Below are 26,381 nucleotides of genomic sequence, written 5' to 3'. Positions count from 1 at the left end.
GTATAGTGTGTGTTTTCTGTAACACATAAGCCATTGATGTTCACACCACATCTCACAAGCACAGTTAACTAGTTTGAACTAGTCTAATGTTCCCGCTTTGTATCTCTATATGACTGTGTTCACTAGGGTGCTGGGGTGACGCCCATAGCTGACAGCCTTGTCTTCCTCTGGTTCGAGTCCCCCTCCAGCTGTTTGCATATAGAGACATGGCTGTGGAATGCAGTGTTGAAATATGCTGTTGTACTGTTGTATGGTATACATCAGGGTTGTCAATCTCATTCCATGGAGGGCCTAGTACCGTTTTTTTATTTAAATTAAGACCTAGATAACCAGGTGAGGGGAGTTCTTTACTAACTAGTGACCTTAATTCATCAATCAAGTACAAGGGAAGAGCAAAAACCTGCAGACACTCGGCCCTCCGTGGAATGAGATTGACACGTGCTATACATACTGCATACAGCTCATGCCTTCTTGCTACAATCATGTGTGGTAAAGATAATTGAGTTATTGATAATAAAATAAAGATTTCCCTTGACATTCTGTCCTGTGTAGACATTCTAAACCATGGTATTATTTAACTGTTCTTTTGGTTGAGGTCCTTCATTATCTGCAATGCAAAATGTACAAACATTTACAACATTGTAATCTCTGTGACACAGAGAGACACACTGTAGCTAAATCTTTACCTTCTAATGAATTGATTAGTAATATTGTAATTCCCATATTTACAGTGACACATGGAAGTGAAGTGCTTTTATTGCTTTCAGTAAAGTTAAGAATATTTATGACAAACATATCAAACTGTAGTCTGTATTTTTATTACATGATTTATCTTTAACTCTGCATTGTTGGAAACTGACCTGTAAGTCAGCATTTCACTGTTAGTCTACACCTGTTGTTTACCAAGCATGTGACAAATAACATTTGATTAGGTTTTTATCTGTACCTCTTAGCACACCTAATTCTCTTCACGGCTGTTGTCTCTCACAATATAGAATGTAATGATAACCTTACACAGAACTCAGTGAATGGCGGGTTCCAAAGAATAGGTTCCAAGTTCCAAGTAGTAGTCATCTGCAACTTTTGAGCCAGGGAGGCAGGCCAGACAGTGAGATACAGGAAACCTATACATGCCAACATCAGACCCCTGCAGGGGGAGGCAGGCCAGACAGTGAGATACAGGAAACCTATACATGCCAACATTAGACCCCTGCAGGGGGAGGCAGGCCAGACAGTGAGATACAGGAAACCTATACATGCCAACATCAGACCCCTGCAGGGGGAGGCAGGCCAGACAGTGAGATACAGGAAACCTATACATGCCAACATCAGACCCCTGCAGGGGGAGGCAGGCCAGACAGTGAGATACAGGAAACCTATACATGCCAACATTAGACCCCTGCAGGGGGAGGCAGGCCAGACAGTGAGATACAGGAAACCTATACATGCCAACATCAGACCCCTGCAGGGGGAGGCAGGCCAGACAGTGAGATACAGGAAACCTATACATGCCAACATCAGACCCCGGCAGGGGGAGGCAGGCCAGACAGTGAGATACAGGAAACCTATACATGCCAACATCAGACCCCTGCAGGGGGAGGCAGGCCAGACAGTGAGATACAGGAAACCTATACATGCCAACATCAGACCCCTGCAAGGGGAGGCAGGCCAGACAGTGAGATACAGGAAACCTATACATGCCAACATCAGACCCCTGCAGGGGAGGCAGGCCAGACAGTGAGATACAGGAAACCTATACATGCCAACATCAGACCCCTGCAGGGGGAGGCAGGCCAGACAGTGAGATACAGGAAACCTATACATGCCAACATCAGACCCCTGCAAGGGGAGGCAGGCCAGACAGTGAGATACAGGAAACCTATACATGCCAACATCAGACCCCTGCAAGGGGAGGCAGGCCAGACAGTGAGATACAGGAAACCTATACATGCCAACATCAGACCCCTGCAGGGGAGGCAGGCCAGACAGTGAGATACAGGAAACCTATACATGCCAACATCAGACCCCTGCAGGGGGAGGCAGGCCAGACAGTGAGATACAGGAAACCTATACATGCCAACATCAGACCCCTGCAAGGGGAGGCAGGCCAGACAGTGAGATACAGGAAACCTATACATGCCAACATCAGACCCCTGCAGGGGGAGGCAGGCCAGACAGTGAGATACAGGAAACCTATACATGCCAACATCAGACCCCTGCAGGGGGAGGCAGGCCAGACAGTGAGATACAGGAAACCTATACATGCCAACATCAGACCCCTGCAGGGGGAGGCAGGCCAGACAGTGAGATACAGGAAACCTATACATGCCAACATCAGACCCCTGCAGGGGGAGGCAGGCCAGACAGTGAGATACAGGAAACCTATACATGCCAACATCAGACCCCTGCAGGGGGAGGCAGCCCAGACAGTGAGATACAGGAAACATATACATGCCAACATCAGACCCCTGCAGGGGGAGGCAGGCCAGACAGTGAGTTACAGGAAACCTATACATGCCAACATCAGACCCCTGCAGGGGGAGGCAGGCCAGACAGTGAGATACAGGAAACCTATACATGCCAACATCAGACCCCTGCAGGGGGAGGCAGCCCAGACAGTGAGTTACAGGAAACCTATACATGCCAACATCAGACCCCTGCAGGGGGAGGCAGGCCAGACAGTGAGATACAGGAAACCTATACATGCCAACATCAGACCCCTGCAGGGGGAGGCAGGCCAGACAGTGAGATACAGGAAACCTATACATGCCAACATCAGACCCCTGCAGGGGGAGGCAGGCCAGACAGTGAGATACAGGAAACCTATACATGCCAACATCAGACCCCTGCAGGGGGAGGCAGGCCAGACAGTGAGATACAGGAAACCTATACATGCCAACATCAGACCCCTGCAGGGGGAGGCAGGCCAGACAGTGAGATACAGGAAACCTATACATGCCAACATCAGACCCCTGCAGGGGGAGGCAGGCCAGACAGTGAGTTACAGGAAACCTATACATGCCAACATCTGACCCCTGCAGGGGGAGGCAGGCCAGACAGTGAGATACAGGAAACAGGGCATAGACATCAAAGAACCAGGACATCAGGCGTCTTCCTTCCATGTGTCCTCCTCGCATGGCTACATTTTCATCAACATCAGGAACAGACCACTTTCAGCCTCCATGGACTTGGGATGGTTTGTTTTATTGCCCAGAAGTGACTTTTTCCTTTAGACGTCAACATTCTTTTGTTTGATATGCGGAAACACATTATTAGCATAATGATCCTTGATAGATGTTACAACAGATGCCTTGATAAAGAAATGTTGTGATGTTCATTCTTAGAAAGGAAACATGGCACCAGTGTTGCAATGTGGAATTTTGAATGTTACCACATTTTCATAGTTTTCCCGATTCAAACATAAGGCATTACGTCCACTGATCTATTGACATTTACTGTACAACAAAAGAAAGAAAATGTCTCAAAAGTTGAAAAAGATTTTGATTCCCAAAAATAAGATGAAAACTTAGACTGTCAACAAGCAGGTATAATGTTGACTCTGAGTCCAACCACCAGTATCCACCTCAGGCTAAATGGGAACTGCATTCAAATCCTTGGTGGCGCTGCATAGTTTAGACATTGGTGATCTCAACACTGTTGTAGGTGTGCATGGGACTGCCCTTCGTCCTGGGCACAGCCTGCACCCGCGCCTCTCTGGGCAGAGATCCACAGCTGCCATGGTAACCAAGGCCCCGTCCAATGGCTGTCTTTGGGCTGAACCTTAGAGGACTCTGGGAAAATGAAAGGAAGAATGAGTCACAAAGCAAAACAGAGCTTTTACCCAGTGGAAAAATACAGCCTCAGTTTGAATATCTGCAGTACAAGTTTGAATAACTATCATCTTTATAACATGTATTATTTGGAGTCTTCTTGAATGAAATTGTTATTAAAGTAGTTTCTTGCTACCTTGCCTGGTCTTCGTCTCATGGAGACACTCTCGTCATTATAGCGGCTAACAACAGAAGGTGATTGTGGTGGGGTTCCCGACGTATCACAATCCTGCTCAACACGACTATGCCTGCAAGTAGTAGGAAGGAGGGGAGATTTAATTGAGCTCACTGCTGTGAACACTTCCTCAACAAAACATTCCACTTATTACTATTGCTAAGGAGCTTAAAACCATAAATGATAGAGCAAGACTAATCACCTGGCAGGGATGGCGAGAGCCTTCATCTCCTCATATAGGTGCCGATGGAGCATGTGTTTGTGGCTGGGGATTCCCAGGGCCCTGCCCATGGCATCTGCATCAAAGGAGGGGTCTAGAGCCAGCATAGCACCATGGACTCCCCTGCCATGGAGACTGTCAGCATACTCCTGGACAGTGGGACATAGAAACAGAATGTTTAGCGAGACAGAGGAGGTTTTCCGATTTATTCAAGAACAACAATGGCAAACAAGCAACTTGTCTCAATTTTACTCATCCTCCCCTATCAGGATGTAAACAGAGTATACACCAGTCTATTGGCCCCAAAATGGAGACAGTTAGAACGGAGTCCAGGTCTATTCTGATGTTTCTGTTGTAGGAGAAAGACACACTTTTAGGTCTATGTCTCTGATCCACTTCATGACTCTGTGGCAGGTCCAAACTACAGGGTCCTGGTGCTGGTGCTCACACTGGGCCCGGCGAGCCTGCAGCACCTGCACACCAACAACACACATACAGTACTGTTACTGTACAGTTACAGTACTGTTACTATAAGATTACAATACGCTACTGTTACTATACAGTTACAATACAGTACTGTTACTATACAGTTACAATACGGTATTGTTACTATACGGTTAATATACGCTACTGTTACTATACAGTTACAATACAGTACTGTTACTATACAGTTACAATACGGTATTGTTACTATACGGTTAATATACGGTACTGTTACTATACGGTTACAATACGCTACTGTTACTATACAGTTACAATACTGTATTGTTACTATACGGTTACATTACAGTACTGTTACTATACAGTTACAATACAGTACTGTTACTATACAGTTACAATTCGCTACTGTTACTCTATGGTTACAATACGCTATTGTTACTATACGGTGTTACTATACGGTTACAATACGGTGCTGTTACTATACGGTTACAATACGGTACTGTTATTATAAAGTTACAATACTGTATTGTTACTATACAGTTACCATACTGTATTGTTACTGTACAGTTACAAAACTGTATTGTTACTGTACGGTTACCATACTTTATTGTTACTGTACGGTTACCATACTGTATTGTTACTGTACGGTTACCATACTGTATTGTTACTGTACGGTTACAAAACTGTATTGTTACTGTACGGTTACCATACTGTATTGTTACTGTACAGTTACCATACTGTATTGTTACTGTACGTTTACCATACTGTATTGTTACTGTACGGTTGCAAAACTGTATTGTTACTGTACGGTTACCATACTGTATTGTTACTGTACGGTTACCATACTGTATTGTTACTGTACAGTTACCATACTGTATTGTTACTGTACGGTTACAAAACTGTATTGTTACTGTACGGTTACAATGCTGTGTTGTTACTATAAGGTTACAATGCTGTATTGTTACTGTACGGTTATAATGCTGTATTGTTACTGTACGGTTACAATACTGTAGTGTGACTATACGGTTGCAAAACTGTATTGTTACTATACGGTTGCAATACTGTATTGTTACTATACGGTATTGTTACTATACGGTTACAATACGCTATTGTTACTATACGGTTACAATACACTATTGTCACAATACACTATTGTTACTATACGGTTACAATACAGTACTGTTACTATACGGTTACACAATTTTACTGTTACTATATGGTTACGATACACTATTGTTACTATGTGGTTACAATATGTTATTGTTACAATACAGTACTGTTACTATGCGGTTACAATACGGTACTGTTACTATATGGTTACGATACGCTATTGTTACTATGTGGTTACAATATGGTATTGTTACAATACAGTACTGTTATTTTACGGTTACAATACGGTACTGTTACTATACGGTTACTGTGCTGTTACTATATGATTAGAATACTGTACTGTTACTTCACGGTTACTGTACTGAACTGTTACTTCACGGTTACTGTACTGTACTGTTACTATACGGTTACAATACGCTACTGTTACTATACGGTTACAATACAGTACTGTTACTATACGGTTACAATACGGTACTGTTACTATACGGTTACAATACAGTACTGTTACTATACGGTTACAATACGCTACTGTTATGGTTACAATACAGTACTGTTACTATACGGTTACAATACAGTTACTATATGGTTACTGTTACTATACGGTTACAATACAGTACTGTTACTATACGGTTACAATACGGTACTGTTACTATATGGTTACAATACAGTACTGTTACTATACGGTTACAATACGGTACTGTTACTATATGGTTACTGTACTGTACTGTTACTATACGGTTACAATACAGTACTGTTACTATATGGTTACAATACAGTATTGTTACTATATGGTTATTGTACTGTACTGTTACTATACGGTTACAATATGGTACTGTTACTATACGGTTACAATACAGTACTGTTACTATACGGTTACAATACGCTACTGTTACTATACGGTTACAATACGGTACTGTTACTATATGGTTACAATACAGTACTGTTACTATACGGTTACAATACGGTACTGTTACTATATGGTTACTGTACTGTACTGTTACTATACGGTTACAATACAGTACTGTTACTATACGGTTACAATACAGTACTGTTACTATACGGTTACAATACGGTACTGTTACTATATGGTTACTGTACTGTACTGTTACTATACGGTTACAATACAGTACTGTTACTATATGGTTACTGTACTGTACTGTTACTATACGGTTACAGTATGCTACTGTTACTATACGGTTACAATACAGTACTGTTACTATACGGTTACAGTATGCTACTGTTACTATACGGTTACAATACAGTATTGTTACTATATGGTTACTGTACTGTACTGTTACTATACGGTTACAATATGCTACTGTTACTATACGGTTACAATATGCTACTGTTACTATACGGTTACAATGCAGTACTGTTACTATACGGTTACAATACGGTACTGTTACTATACAGTTACAATACGGTACTGTTACTATACGGTTACAATACGGTACTGTTACTATGTTACAATTACTGTTACTATACAGTTACAATACGGTACTGTTACTATACGGTTACAATACGGTACTGTTACTATATGGTTACTGTACTGTACTGTTACTATACGGTTACAATACAGTACTGTTACTATACGGTTACAATACAGTACTGTTACTATACGGTTACAATACGGTACTGTTCCTATATGGTTACTGTACTGTACTGTTACTATATGGTTACTGTACTGTACTGTTACTATATGGTTACAGTTGCTGTATGTACTGTTACTATACGGTTACAATACGGTACTGTTACTATATGGTTACAATACGGTACTGTTACTATATGGTTATGTACTGTTACTGTTACTGTACTATACCTGGTTACTAGTATGCTACTGTTACTATACGGTTACAATACAGTACTGTTACTATACGGTTACAGTATGCTACTGTTACTATACGGTTACAATACGGTACTGTTACTATATGGTGTACTGTACTGTTACTATACGGTTACAATATGCTACTGTTACTATACGGTTACAATATGTACTGTTACTATACGGTTACAGTACTGTTACAATACGGTACTGTTACTATACGGTTACAATACGGTACTGTTACTATACGGTTACAATACGGTACTGTTACTATACAGTTACAATACGGTACTGTTACTATACGGTTACAATACGGTACTGTTACTATACGGTTACAATATGCTACTGTTACTATACGGTTACAATACAGTACTGTTACTATACGGTTACAATACGGTACTGTTACTATACGGTTACAATACAGTACTGTTACTATACGGTTACAATACGCTACTGTTACTATACGGTTACAATACAGTACTGTTACTATACGGTTACAATACGGTACTGTTACTATATGTTACTATATGTACTGTTACTATATGGTTACAATACGGTACTGTTACTATACGGTTACAATACGGTACTGTTACTATACGGTTACAGTATTACTGTTACTATACAGTACTGTTACTATACGGTTACAATACGGTACTGTTACTACGGTTATACGGTACTGTTACTATATGGTTACAATACTGTACTGTTACTATATGGTTACAATACTGTACTGTACTGTTACTATACGGTTACATACGGTTACAATACGGTACTGTTACTATACGGTTACTACGGTACTGTTACTATATGGTTACTGTACTGTACTGTTACTATACGGTTACAATACAGTACTGTTACTATACGGTTACAATACAGTACTGTTACTATATGGTTACTGTACTGTACTGTTACTATACGGTTACAGTATGCTACTGTTACTATACGGTTACAATACAGTACTGTTACTATACGGTTACAGTATGCTACTGTTACTATACGGTTACAATACAGTATTGTTACTATATGGTTACTGTACTGTACTGTTACTATACGGTTACAATATGCTACTGTTACTATACGGTTACAATATGCTACTGTTACTATACGGTTACAATGCAGTACTGTTACTATACGGTTACAATACGGTACTGTTACTATACAGTTACAATACGGTACTGTTACTATACGGTTACAATACGGTACTGTTACTATACGGTTACAATACGGTACTGTTACTATACGGTTACAATACGGTACTGTTACTATACAGTTACAATACGGTACTGTTACTATACGGTTACAATGTTACGGTACTGTTACTATATGGTTACAATACGGTACTGTTACTATATGGTTACAATGTACTGTTACTATACGGTTACAATACAGTACTGTTACTATGTTACTATGTTACAATACGGTTACTGTTACTATATGGTTACAATACTGTACTGTTACTATACGGTTACAATGCGGTACTGTTACTATACGGTTACAATACGGTACTGTTACTATATGGTTTACTGTACTGTTACTATACGGTTACAATATGCTACTGTTACTATACGGTTACGGTACTGTTACTATACGGTTACTGTTACTATACTGGTTACAATTACTGTTACTATACGGTACTGTTACTATACAGTTACATACGGTACTGTTACTATACGGTTACAATACGGTACTGTTACTATACGGTTACAATACGGTACTGTTGTTATACGGTACTGTTACTATACGGTTACAATACGGTACTGTTACTATACAGTTACAATACGGTACTGTTACTATACGGTTACAATACGGTACTGTTACTATACGGTTACAATACGGTACTGTTACTATATGGTTACTGTACTGTACTGTTACTATACGGTTACAATACGGTACTGTTACTATACGGTTACAATACGGTACTGTTACTATATGGTTACTGTACTGTACTGTTACTATATGGTTACTGTACTGTACTGTTACTATACGGTTACAATACGGTACTGTTACTATACGGTTACAATACACGGTACTGTTACTATATGGTTACGGTACTGTACTGTACTGTTACTATACGGTTACAATATGTACTGTTACTATACGGTTACAATACGGTACTGTTACTATACGGTTACAATACGGTACTGTTACTATACGGTTACAATACGGTACTGTTACTATACGGTTACAATACGGTACTGTTACTATACGGTTACACTGTACTGTTACTACGGTTACAATACAGTACTGTTACTATACGGTTACAATACGGTACTGTTACTATATGGTTACTGTACTGTACTGTTACTATACGGTTACAGTATGCTACTGTTACTATACGGTTACAATACAGTACTGTTACTATACGGTTACAGTATGCTACTGTTACTATACGGTTACAATACAGTATTGTTACTATATGGTTATTGTACTGTACTGTTACTATACGGTTACAATATGCTACTGTTACTATACGGTTACAATATGCTACTGTTACTATACGGTTACAATGCAGTACTGTTACTATACGGTTACAATACGGTACTGTTACTATACGGTTACAATACGGTACTGTTACTATACGGTTACAATACGGTACTGTTACTATACGGTTACAATACGGTACTGTTACTATACGGTTACAATACTATACAGTTACAATACGGTACTGTTACTATACGGTTACAATACGGTACTGTTACTATATGGTTACTGTACTGTACTGTTACTATACGGTTACAATATGCTACTGTTACTATACGGTTACAATACAGTACTGTTACTATACGGTTACAATACGGTACTGTTACTATACGGTTACAATACGGTACTGTTACTATACAGTTACAATACGGTACTGTTACTATACGGTTACAATACGGTACTGTTACTATATGGTTACTGTACTGTACTGTTACTATACGGTTACAATACGGTACTGTTACTATACGGTTACAATACGGTACTGTTACTATACGGTTACAATACGGTACTGTTACTATATGGTTACTGTACTGTACTGTTACTATATGGTTACAGTACTGTACTGTTACTATACGGTTACAATGCGGTACTGTTACTATACGGTTACAATACGGTACTGTTACTATATGGTTACACTGTTACTGGTTACTGTACTGTACTGTTACTATATGGTTACAATACGGTACTGTTACTATACGGTTACAATACGGTACTGTTACTATACGGTTACAGTATGCTACTGTTACTATACAGTTACAATACGGCACTGTTACTATACGGTTACAATACGGTACTGTTACTATATGGTTACAATACGGTACTGTTACTATATGGTTACTGTACTGTACTGTTACTATACGGTTACAATACAGTACTGTTACTATACGGTTACAATACGGTACTGTTACTATACGGTTACAATACGGTACTGTTACTATATGGTTACTGTACTGTACTGTTACTATACGGTTACAATATGTACTGTTACTATACGGTTACAATACAGTACTGTTACTATATGGTTATTGTACTGTACTGTTACTATACGGTTACAGTATGCTACTGTTACTATACGGTTACAATACAGTACTGTTACTATATGGTTACAATACTGTTACTGTTACTATACGGTTACAATACTGCTACTGTTACTATACGGTTACAATATGCTACTGTTACTATACGGTTACAATATGCTACTGTTACTATACGGTTACAATACAGTACTGTTACTATACGGTTACAATACGGTACTGTTACTATACAGTTACAATACGGTACTGTTACTATACGGTTACAATACGGTACTGTTACTGTACGGTACTGTTACTATACAGTTACAATACGGTACTGTTACTATACGGTTACAATACGGTACTGTTACTATATGGTTACTGTACTGTACTGTTACTATACGGTTACAATACAGTACTGTTACTATACGGTTACAATACGGTACTGTTACTATACGGTTACAATACGGTACTGTTACTATATGGTTACTGTACTGTACTGTTACTATACGGTTACAATATGTACTGTTACTATACGGTTACAATACACGGTACTGTTACTATACGGTTACAATACGGTACTGTTACTATATGGTACGGTACTGTTACTATATGGTTACTGTACTGTACTGTTACTATACGGTTACAATACGGTACTGTTACTATACGGTTACAATACGGTACTGTTACTATATGGTTTGTACTGTACTGTTACTATACGGTTACAATATGTACTGTTACTATATGGTTACAATACTGTACTGTTACTATACGGTTACAATACGGTACTGTTACTATACGGTTACAATACGGTACTGTTACTATACGGTTACTGTACGGTACTGTTACTATACGGTTACAATACGGTACTGTTACTATACGGTTACAATATGTACTGTTACTATACGGTTACAATACGGTACTGTTACTATACGGTTACAATACACGGTACTGTTACTATACGGTTACAATACGGTACTGTTACTATACGGTTACAATACGGTACTGTTACTATACGGTTACAATACGGTACTGTTACTATACGGTTACAATATGTACTGTTACTATATGGTTAGTACTGTACTGTTATATACTGTTACAATACGGTACTGTTACTATACGGTTACAATACGGTACTGTTACTATACGGTTACTACGGTACTGTTACAATACGGTACTGTTACTATATGGTTACTGTACTGTACTGTTACTATACGGTTACAATACGTACTGTTACTATACGGTTACAATACGGTACTGTTACTATACGGTTACAATACGGTACTGTTACTATATGGTTACTGTACGGTACTGTTACTATATGGTTACAATACGGTACTGTTACTATACGGTTACAATACGGTACTGTTACTATACGGTTACTGTATGTACTGTTACTATACGGTTACAGTATGGTACTGTTACTATACGGTTACAATACGGTACTGTTACTATACGGTTACAATACGGTACTGTTACTATATGGTTACTACGGTACTGTTACTATACGGTTACTATACGGTACTGTTACTATACGGTTACAATACGGTACTGTTACTATACGGTTACAATACGGTACTGTTACTATATGGTTATGTACTGTTACTATACGGTTACTGTACTGTACTGTTACTATACGGTTACTATACGGTTATACGGTACTGTTACTATACGGTTACAATACGGTACTGTTACTGGTGTACTGTTACTATATGGTTACTGTACTGTACTGTTACGGTTACAATACAGTACTGTTACTATACGGTTACAATACAGTACTGTTACTATATGGTTACTGTACTGTACTGTTACTATACGGTTACAGTATGCTACTGTTACTATACGGTTACAATACAGTACTGTTACTATACGGTTACAATACAGTATTGTTACTATATGGTTATTGTACTGTACTGTTACTATACGGTTACAATATGCTACTGTTACTATACGGTTACAATATGCTACTGTTACTATACGGTTACAATACAGTACTGTTACTATACGGTTACAATACGGTACTGTTACTATACAGTTACAATACGGTACTGTTACTATACGGTTACAATACGGTACTGTTACTATACGGTTACAATACGGTACTGTTACTATACAGTTACAATACGGTACTGTTACTATACGGTTACAATACGGTACTGTTACTATATGGTTACTGTACTGTACTGTTACTATACGGTTACAATACGGTACTGTTACTATACGGTTACAATACAGTACTGTTACTATACGGTTACAATACGGTACTGTTACTATACGGTTACAATACGGTACTGTTACTATATGGTTACTGTACTGTACTGTTACTATACGGTTACAATATGCTACTGTTACTATACGGTTACAATACGGTACTGTTACTATATGGTTACAATACGGTACTGTTACTATATGGTTACTGTACTGTACTGTTACTATATGGTTACAATACGGTACTGTTACTATACGGTTACAATACGGTACTGTTACTATACGGTTACAGTATGCTAATGTTACTATACGGTTACAATACAGTACTGTTACTATACGGTTACAATACGGTACTGTTACTATACGGTTACGGTACTGTTACTATACGGTTACTATACTGTTACTATACTGGTTACAATACAGTACTGTTACTATACGGTTACAATACTGTACTGTTACTATACGGTTACAATACGGTACTGTTACTATATAGTTACAATACGGTACTGTTACTATATGGTTACAATACGGTACTGTTACTATACGGTTACAATACGGTACTGTTACTATACGGTTACAATACGGTACTGTTACTATACGGTTACAATACAGTACTGTTACTATACGGTTACAATACGGTACTGTACTGTTACTATACGGTTACAATACTGTACTGTTACTATACGGTTACAATACGGTACTGTTACTATACGGTTACAATACGGTACTGTTACTATATGTACTGTTACTATACGGTACTGTACTGTTACTATACGGTTACAATACAGTACTGTTACTATACGGTTACAATACGGTACTGTTACTATACGGTTACAATACGGTACTGTTACTATACGGTTACAATACGGTACTGTTACTATACGGTTACAATACGGTACTGTTACTATACGGTTACAATACGGTACTGTTACTATATGGTTACAATACGGTACTGTTACTATACGGTTACAATACGGTACTGTTACTATACAGTTACAATACGGTACTGTTACTATACGGTTACAATACGGTACTGTTACTATACGGTTACAATACGGTACTGTTACTATATGGTTACTGTACTGTACTGTTACTATACGGTTACAGTATGCTACTGTTACTATACGGTTACAATACGGTACTGTTACTATATGGTTACAATACGGTACTGTTACTATATGGTTACTGTACGGTACTGTTACTATACGGTTACAATACGGTACTGTTACTATACGGTTACAATACGGTACTGTTACTATACGGTTACAGTATGTACTGTTACTATACGGTTACAATACGGTACTGTTACTATACGGTTACAATACGGTACTGTTACTATATGGTTACAATATGTACTGTTACTATACGGTTACAATACGGTACTGTTACTATACTACGGTACTGTTACTATACGGTTACAATACGGTACTGTTACTATACGGTTACTGTACGGTACTGTTACTATACGGTTACAATACGGTACTGTTACTATACGGTTACTACTGTTACTATACGGTTACAATACGGTACTGTTACTATATGGTTACTGTACTGTACTGTTACTATACGGTTACAATACAGTACTGTTACTATACGGTTACAATACACTGTTACTGTTACTACTGTTGGTTACTGTACTGTACTGTTACTATACGGTTACAGTATGCTACTGTTACTATACGGTTACAATACAGTACTGTTACTATACGGTTACAGTATGCTACTGTTACTATACGGTTACAATACAGTACTGTTACTATATGGTTATTGTACTGTTGTACTGTTACTACTGTTACTAATGGTTATGCGGTACTGTTACTGTTACTATACTGTTACTTACGGTTACAATGTACTGTTACTATACGGTTACAATACGGTACTGTTACTATACAGTTACAATACGGTACTGTTACTATACGGTTACAATACGGTACTGTTACTATACGGTTACAATACGGTACTGTTACTATACGGTTACAATACTGTTACTATACAGTTACAATACGGTACTGTTACTATACGGTTACTGTACTGTACTGTTACTATACGGTTACAATATGCTACTGTTACTATACGGTTACAATACAGTACTGTTACTATACGGTTACAATACGGTACTGTTACTATACGGTTACAATACGGTACTGTTACTATACAGTTACAATACGGTACTGTTACTATACGGTTACAATACGGTACTGTTACTATATGGTTACTGTACTGTACTGTTACTATACGGTTACAATACGGTACTGTTACTATACAGTTACAATACGGTACTGTTACTATACGGTTACAATACGGTACTGTTACTATACGGTTACAATACGGTACTGTTACTATATGGTTACTGTACTGTACTGTTACTATACGGTTACAGTATGCTACTGTTACTATACGGTTACAATACGGTACTGTTACTATATGGTTACAATACGGTACTGTTACTATATGGTTACTGTACTGTACTGTTACTATATGGTTACAATACGGTACTGTTACTATACGGTTACAATACGGTACTGTTACTATACGGTTACAGTATGCTACTGTTACTATACAGTTACAATACGGCACTGTTACTATACGGTTACAATACGGTACTGTTACTATATGGTTACAATACGGTACTGTTACTATATGGTTACTGTACTGTACTGTTACTATACGGTTACAATACAGTACTGTTACTATACGGTTACAATACGGTACTGTTACTATACGGTTACAATACGGTACTGTTACTATATGGTTACAATACAGTACTGTTACTATACGGTTACAATACAGTACTGTTACTATACGGTTACAATACAGTACTGTTACTGTTACTATATGTACTGTTACTATACGGTTACGTATGTACTGTTACTATACGGTTACAGTATGGTACTGTTACTATACGGTTACAATACGGTACTGTTACTATACGGTTATTGTATGTACTGTTACTATACGGTTACAATATGTACTGTTACTATACGGTTACAATATGCTACTGTTACTATACTGTTACTACGGTACTGTTACTATACGGTTATACGGTACTGTTACTATACGGTTACAATACGGTACTGTTACTATACGGTTACAATACGGTACTGTTACTATACGGTTACTATACGGTACTGTTACTATACGGTTACTGTTACGTTACAATACGGTACTGTTACTATACGGTTACAATACGGTACTGTTACTATACGGTTACAATACTGTACTGTTACTATACGGTTACAATACGGTACTGTTACTATACGGTTACAATACTATACAGTTACAATACGGTACTGTTACTATACGGTTACAATACGGTACTGTTACTATATGGTTACTGTACTGTACTGTTACTATACGGTTACAATATGCTACTGTTACTATACGGTTACAATACAGTACTGTTACTATACGGTTACAATACGGTACTGTTACTATATGGTTACTGTACTGTACTGTTACTATATGGTTACAATACGGTACTGTTACTATACGGTTACAATACGGTACTGTTACTATACGGTTACTGTATACTACTGTTACTATACAGTTACAATACGGTACTGTTACTATACGGTTACTGTACTACGGTACTGTTACTATATGGTTACAATACGGTACTGTTACTATACGGTTACAATACTGTACTGTTACTATACGGTTACAATACGGTACTGTTACTGTTACTATACGGTACTGTTACTATACAGTTACAATACGGTACTGTTACTATACGGTTACAATACGGTACTGTTACTATATGGTTACTGTACTGTACTGTTACTATACGGTTACAATACAGTACTGTTACTATACGGTTACAATACGGTACTGTTACTATACGGTTACAATACGGTACTGTTACTACGGTTACGGTACTGTTACTATATGGTTACTGTACTGTACTGTTACTATACGGTTACAGTATGCTACTGTTACTATACGGTTACAATACGGTACTGTTACTATATGGTTACAATACGGTACTGTTACTATATGGTTACTGTACTGTACTGTTACTATATGGTTACAATACGGTACTGTTACTATACGGTTACAATACGGTACTGTTACTATACGGTTACAGTATGCTACTGTTACTATACAGTTACAATACGGCACTGTTACTATACGGTTACAATACGGTACTGTTACTATATGGTTACAATACGGTACTGTTACTATATGGTTACTGTACTGTACTGTTACTATACGGTTACAATACAGTACTGTTACTATACGGTTACAATACGGTACTGTTACTATACGGTTACAATACGGTACTGTTACTATATGGTTACTGTACTGTACTGTTACTATACGGTTACAATACAGTACTGTTACTATACGGTTACAATACAGTACTGTTACTATATGGTTACTGTACTGTACTGTTACTATACGGTTACAGTATGCTACTGTTACTATACGGTTACAATACAGTACTGTTACTATACGGTTACAGTATGCTACTGTTACTATACGGTTACAATACAGTATTGTTACTATATGGTTATTGTACTGTACTGTTACTATACGGTTACAATATGCTACTGTTACTATACGGTTACAATATGCTACTGTTACTATACGGTTACAATACAGTACTGTTACTATACGGTTACGGTACTGTTACTATACAGTTACAATACGGTACGGTACTGTTGTTACTATACGGTTACAATACGGTACTGTTACTATACGGTTACAATACGGTACTGTTACTATACGGTTACAATACGGTACTGTTACTATATGGTTACTGTACTGTACTGTTACTATACGGTTACAATACGGTACTGTTACTATACGGTTACAATACAGTACTGTTACTATACGGTTACAATACGGTACTGTTACTATATGGTTACAATATGTACTGTTACTATATGGTTACTGTACTGTACTGTTACTATACGGTTACAGTATGCTACTGTTACTATACGGTTACAATACGGTACTGTTACTATATGGTTACAATACGGTACTGTTACTATATGGTTACTGTACTGTACTGTTACTATATGGTTTACTACTGTTACTATACGGTTACAATACGGTACTGTTACTATACGGTTACAATACGGTACTGTTACTATACGGTTATGGTACTGTTACTATACGGTTACAATACGGTACTGTTACTATATGGTTACTGTACTGTACTGTTACTATATGGTTACAATACTACTGTTACTATACGGTTACAATATGGTACTGTTACTATACGGTTACAATACTGTACTGTTACTGTTACTACTGTTACGGTTACAATACTGTACTGTACTGTTACTATACGGTTACAATACGGTACTGTTACTATACAGTTACAATACGGTACTGTTACTATACAGTTACACGGTACTGTTACTGTTACTATACTGTTACAATACGGTACTGTTACTATATGGTTACTGTACTGTACTGTTACTATACGGTTACAATACGGTACTGTTACTATACAGTTACAATACGGTACTGTTACTATACGGTTACAATACGGTACTGTTACTATACGGTTACAATACGGTACTGTTACTATATGGTTACTGTACTGTACTGTTACTATACGGTTACAGTATGCTACTGTTACTATACGGTTACAATACGGTACTGTTACTATATGGTTACAATACGGTACTGTTACTATATGGTTACTGTACTGTACTGTTACTATATGGTTACAATACGGTACTGTTACTATACGGTTACAATACGGTACTGTTACTATACGGTTACAGTATGCTACTGTTACTATACAGTTACAATACGGCACTGTTACTATACGGTTACAATACGGTACTGTTACTATATGGTTACAATACGGTACTGTTACTATATGGTTACTGTACTGTACTGTTACTATACGGTTACAATACAGTACTGTTACTATACGGTTACAATACGGTACTGTTACTATACGGTTACAATACGGTACTGTTACTATATGGTTACTGTACTGTACTGTTACTATACGGTTACAATACAGTACTGTTACTATACGGTTACAATACAGTACTGTTACTATATGGTTACTGTACTGTACTGTTACTATACGGTTACAGTATGCTACTGTTACTATACGGTTACAATACAGTACTGTTACTATACGGTTACAGTATGCTACTGTTACTATACGGTTACAATACAGTATTGTTACTATATGGTTATTGTACTGTACTGTTACTATACGGTTACAATATGCTACTGTTACTATACGGTTACAATATGCTACTGTTACTATACGGTTACAATACAGTACTGTTACTATACGGTTACAATACGGTACTGTTACTATACAGTTACAATACGGTACTGTTACTATACGGTTACAATACGGTACTGTTACTATACGGTTACAATACGGTACTGTTACTATACGGTTACAATACGGTACTGTTACTATACAGTTACAATACGGTACTGTTACTATACGGTTACAATACGGTACTGTTACTATATGGTTACTGTACTGTACTGTTACTATACGGTTACAATACAGTACTGTTACTATACGGTTACAATACAGTACTGTTACTATATGGTTACTGTACTGTACTGTTACTATATGGTTACTGTACTGTACTGTTACTATATGGTTACTGTACTGTACTGTTACTATACGGTTACAGTATGCTACTGTTACTATACGGTTACAATACGGTACTGTTACTATATGGTTACTGTACTGTACTGTTACTATATGGTTTACTGTACTGTACTGTTACTATACGGTTACAATACGGTACTGTTACTATACGGTTACAATACGGTACTGTTACTATACGGTTACAGTATGTACTGTTACTATACGGTTACAATACGGTACTGTTATGGTTACAATACTGTACTGTTACTATACTGTTTACAATACGGTACTGTTACTATACGGTTACAATACGGTACTGTTACTATATGGTTACAATACTGTACTGTTACTATACGGTTACTGTTACTATACGGTTACAATACGGTACTGTTACTATACGGTTACAACTGTTACTATACGGTTACAATACGGTACTGTTACTATACGGTTACAATACGGTACTGTTACTATATGGTTACGGTACTGTTACTATACGGTTACAATACGGTACTGTTACTATACGGTTACAATATGCTACTGTTACTATACGGTTACAATACAGTACTGTTACTATACGGTTACAATACGGTACTGTTACTATACAGTTACAATACGGTACTGTTACTATACGGTTACAATACGGTACTGTTACTATATGGTTACTGTACTGTACTGTTACTATACGGTTACAATACGGTACTGTTACTATACGGTTACAATACGGTACTGTTACTATACGGTTACAATACGGTACTGTTACTATACGGTTACAATACGGTACTGTTACTATATGGTTACTGTACTGTACTGTTACTATACGGTTACAGTATGCTACTGTTACTATACGGTTACAATACGGTACTGTTACTATATGGTTACAATACGGTACTGTTACTATATGGTTACTGTACTGTACTGTTACTATATGGTTACAATACGGTACTGTTACTATACGGTTACAATACGGTACTGTTACTATACGGTTACAGTATGCTACTGTTACTATACAGTTACAATACGGCACTGTTACTATACGGTTACAATACGGTACTGTTACTATATGGTTACAATACGGTACTGTTACTATATGGTTACTGTACTGTACTGTTACTATACGGTTACAATACAGTACTGTTACTATATGGTTACAATACGGTACTGTTACTATACGGTTACAAGTACTGTTACTACTGTTACTATACTGTTACAATACAGTACTGTTACTATACGGTTACAATACGGTACTGTTACTATATGTTACTGTACTGTACTGTTACTATATGGTTACAATACGGTACTGTTACTATACGGTTACAATACAGTACGGTTACAGTATGCTACTGTTACTATACAGTTACAATACGGTACTGTTACTATACGGTTACAATACGGTACTGTTACTATATGGTTACAATACGGTACTGTTACTATATGGTTACTGTACTGTTACTATACGGTTATACAGTACTGTTACTATACGGTTACAATACGGTACTGTTACTATACGGTTACAATACGGTACTGTTACTATATGGTTACTGTACTGTACTGTTACTATACGGTTACAATACAGTACTGTTACTATACGGTTACAATACAGTACTGTTACTATATGGTTACTGTACTGTACTGTTACTATACGGTTACAATAGTACTGTTACTATACGGTTACAGTATGTACTGTTACTATACGGTTACAATACAGTACTGTTACTATACGGTTATTGTACTGTACTGTTACTATACGGTTACATATGTTACTACTGTTACTATATGGTTACAATACAGTACTGTTACTATACGGTTACAATACAGTACTGTTACTATACGGTTACAATACGGTACTGTTACTATACGGTTACAATACGGTACTGTTACTATACGGTTACAATACGGTACTGTTACTATACGGTTACAATACGGTACTGTTACTATACGGTTACAATACGGTACTGTTACTATACGGTTACAATACGGTACTGTTACTATATGGTTACTGTACTGTACTGTTACTATACGGTTACAATACAGTACTGTTACTATACGGTTACAATACAGTACTGTTACTATACGGTTACAATACGGTACTGTTACTGTATACTGTTACTATATGGTTACTGTACTGTACTGTTACTATACGGTTTATGCTACTGTTACTATACGGTTACAATACGGTACTGTTACTATATGGTTACAATACGGTACTGTTACTATATGGTTACTGTACTGTACTGTTACTATATGGTTACAATACGGTACTGTTACTATACGGTTACAATACGGTACTGTTACTATACGGTTACAGTATGTACTGTTACTGTTACTATACATACGGTACTGTTACAATACGGTACTGTTACTATATGGTTACAATACTGTACTGTTACTATATGCTACTGTTACTATACGGGTTACAATACGGTACTGTTACTATATGGTTACAATACGGTACTGTTACTATATGGTTACTGTTACTATACGGTTACAATACAGTACTGTTACTATACGGTTACAATACGGTACTGTTACTATACGGTTACAATACGGTACTGTTACTATACGGTTACAATGTACTGTTACTATACGGTTACAATACGGTACTGTTACTATACGGTTACAATACGGTACTGTTACTATACGGTTACAATACGGTACTGTTACTATACGGTTACAATACTGTACTGTTACTATACGGTTACAATATGTACTGTTACTATACGGTTACAATGGTACTGTTACTATACGGTTACAATACGGTACTGTTACTATATGGTTACTATATGGTTACTGTACTGTTACTATACGGTTACAATATGTACTGTTACTATACGGTTACAATACGGTACTGTTACTATATACTGTACTGTTACTATATGGTTACAATACGGTACTGTTACTATACGGTTACAATACGGTACTGTTACTATACGGTTACAATACGGTACTGTTACTATACGGTTACAATACGGCACTGTTACTATACGGTTTACGGTACTGTTACTATATGGTTACAATACGGTACTGTTACTATATGGTTACTGTACTGTACTGTTACTATACGGTTACAATACAGTACTGTTACTATACGGTTACAATACGGTACTGTTACTATACGGTTACAATACGGTACTGTTACTATATGGTTACTGTACTGTACTGTTACTATACGGTTACAATACAGTACTGTTACTATACGGTTACAATACAGTACTGTTACTATATGGTTACTGTACTGTACTGTTACTATACGGTTACAGTATGCTACTGTTACTATACGGTTACAATACAGTACTGTTACTATACGGTTACAATACAGTATTGTTACTATATGGTTATTGTACTGTACTGTTACTATACGGTTACAATATGCTACTGTTACTATACGGTTACAATATGCTACTGTTACTATACGGTTACAATACAGTACTGTTACTATACGGTTACAATACGGTACTGTTACTATACAGTTACAATACGGTACTGTTACTATACGGTTACAATACGGTACTGTTACTATACGGTTACAATACGGTACTGTTACTATACGGTTACAATACGGTACTGGTTACAATACGGTACTGTTACTATACGGTTACAATACGGTACTGTTACTATATGGTTACTGTACTGTACTGTTACTATACGGTTACAATACAGTACTGTTACTATACGGTTACAATACAGTACTGTTACTATACGGTTACAATACGGTACTGTTCCTATATGGTTACTGTACTGTACTGTTACTATATGGTTACTGTACTGTACTGTTACTATACGGTTACAGTATGCTACTGTTACTATACGGTTACAATACGGTACTGTTACTATATGGTTACAATACGGTACTGTTACTATATGGTTACTGTACTGTACTGTTACTATATGGTTACAATACGGTACTGTTACTATACGGTTACAATACGGTACTGTTACTATACGGTTACAGTATGCTAATGTTACTATACGGTTACAATACAGTACTGTTACTATACGGTTACAGTATGCTACTGTTACTATACGGTTACAGTATGGTACTGTTACTATACGGTTACAATACAGTATTGTTACTATATGGTTATTGTACTGTACTGTTACTATACGGTTACAATACAGTACTGTTACTATACGGTTACAATATACTGTTACTATACGGTTACAATACAGTACTGTTACGGTTACAATACGGTACTGTTACTATATGGTTACTGTACTGTACTGTTACTATATGGTTACAATACGGTACTGTTACTATACGGTTACAATACGGTACTGTTACTATACGGTTACAGTATGCTACTGTTACTATACAGTTACAATACGGTACTGTTACTATACGGTTACAATACGGTACTGTTACTATACGGTTACAATACGGTACTGTTACTATACGGTTACAATACGGTACTGTTACTATACGGTTACAATACTGTACTGTTACTATACGGTTACAATGTACTGTTACTATAATACGGTTACAATGGTTACTGTACTGTTACTACTGTTACTATACGGTTACAATACAGTACTGTTACTATGTACGTACTGTACTGTTACTATACGGTTACAATACGGTACTGTTACTATACAGTTACAATACGGTACTGTTACTATACGGTTACAATACGGTACTGTTACTATATGGTTACTGTACTGTACTGTTACTATACGGTTACAATACGGTACTGTTACTATACAGTTACAATACGGTACTGTTACTATACGGTTACAATACGGTACTGTTACTATACGGTTACAATACGGTACTGTTACTATATGGTTACTGTACTGTACTGTTACTATACGGTTACAGTATGTACTGTTACTATACGGTTACAATACGGTACTGTTACTATATGGTTACAATACGGTACTGTTACTATATGGTTACTGTACTGTACTGTTACTATATGGTTACAATACGGTACTGTTACTATACGGTTACAATACGGTACTGTTACTATACGGTTACAGTATGCTACTGTTACTATACAGTTACAATACGGCACTGTTACTATACGGTTACAATACGGTACTGTTACTATATGGTTACAATACGGTACTGTTACTATATGGTTACTGTACTGTACTGTTACTATACGGTTACAATACAGTACTGTTACTATACGGTTACAATACGGTACTGTTACTATACGGTTACAATACGGTACTGTTACTATATGGTTACTGTACTGTTACTGTTACTATACTGGTTACAATACAGTACTGTTACTATACGGTTACAATACAGTACTGTTACTGGTTACGGTACTGTTACTATACGGTTACAATACTGTACTGTTACTGGTTACAATACTGTACTGTTACTATACGGTTACAGTATGCTACTGTTACGGTTATACGTACTGTTACAACGGTTACAGTAGTACTGTTACTATATGGTTACAATACTGTACTGTTACTATACGGTTACAATATGTACTGTTACTATACGGTTACAATATGCTACTGTTACTATACGGTTACAATATGTACTGTTACTATACGGTTACAATACGGTACTGTTACTATACAGTTACAATACGGTACTGTTACTATACGGTTACAATACGGTACTGTTACTATACGGTTACAATACGGTACTGTTACTATACGGTTACAATACGGTACTGTTACTATACAGTTACAATACGGTACTGTTACTATACGGTTACAATACGGTACTGTTACTATATGGTTACTGTACTGTACTGGTTACAATACAGTACTGTTACTATACGGTTACAATACAGTACTGTTACTATACGGTTACAATACGGTACTGTTCCTATATGGTTACTGTACTGTACTGTTACTATATGGTTACTGTACTGTACTGTTACTATACGGTTACAGTATGCTACTGTTACTATACGGTTACAATACGGTACTGTTACTATATGGTTACAATACGGTACTGTTACTATATGGTTACTGTACTGTACTGTTACTATATGGTTACAATACGGTACTGTTACTATACGGTTACAATACGGTACTGTTACTATACGGTTACAGTATGCTACTGTTACTATACAGTTACAATACGGTACTGTTACTATACGGTTACAATACGGTACTGTTACTATACGGTTACAATACGGTACTGTTACTATACGGTTACAATACGGTACTGTTACTATACGGTTACAATACGGTACTGTTACTATACGGTTACAATACGGTACTGTTACTATATGGTTACTGTACTGTACTGTTACTATACGGTTACAATATGCTACTGTTACTATACGGTTACAATACAGTACTGTTACTATACGGTTACAATACGGTACTGTTACTATACGGTTACAATACGGTACTGTTACTATACGGTTACAATACGGTACTGTTACTATACGGTTACAATACGGTACTGTTACTATATGGTTACAATACGGTACTGTTACTATATGGTTACTGTACTGTACTGTTACTATGTTACTATACGGTACTGTTACTATACGGTTACAATACGGTACTGTTACTATACGG

The 26,381-nt window shown here is 37.1% G+C and overlaps 1 pseudogene; it reads right to left on the bottom strand.

Annotated features, from left to right (window-relative positions):
- Nucleotides 1-2,773: 2,773 nt before the first annotated feature.
- Nucleotides 2,774-26,381, bottom strand: part of LOC115115236 (kazrin-like) — a 634,395-nt pseudogene continuing 610,787 nt past the window's right edge.

This window comes from Oncorhynchus nerka, linkage group LG15, assembly GCF_034236695.1.
Source record: "Oncorhynchus nerka isolate Pitt River linkage group LG15, Oner_Uvic_2.0, whole genome shotgun sequence".
NCBI classification, from domain to species: Eukaryota; Metazoa; Chordata; class Actinopteri; order Salmoniformes; family Salmonidae; genus Oncorhynchus; species Oncorhynchus nerka.
Note: the sequence above shows the minus strand (reverse complement) of the source record. Positions and strands in the feature narration are given on the sequence as shown.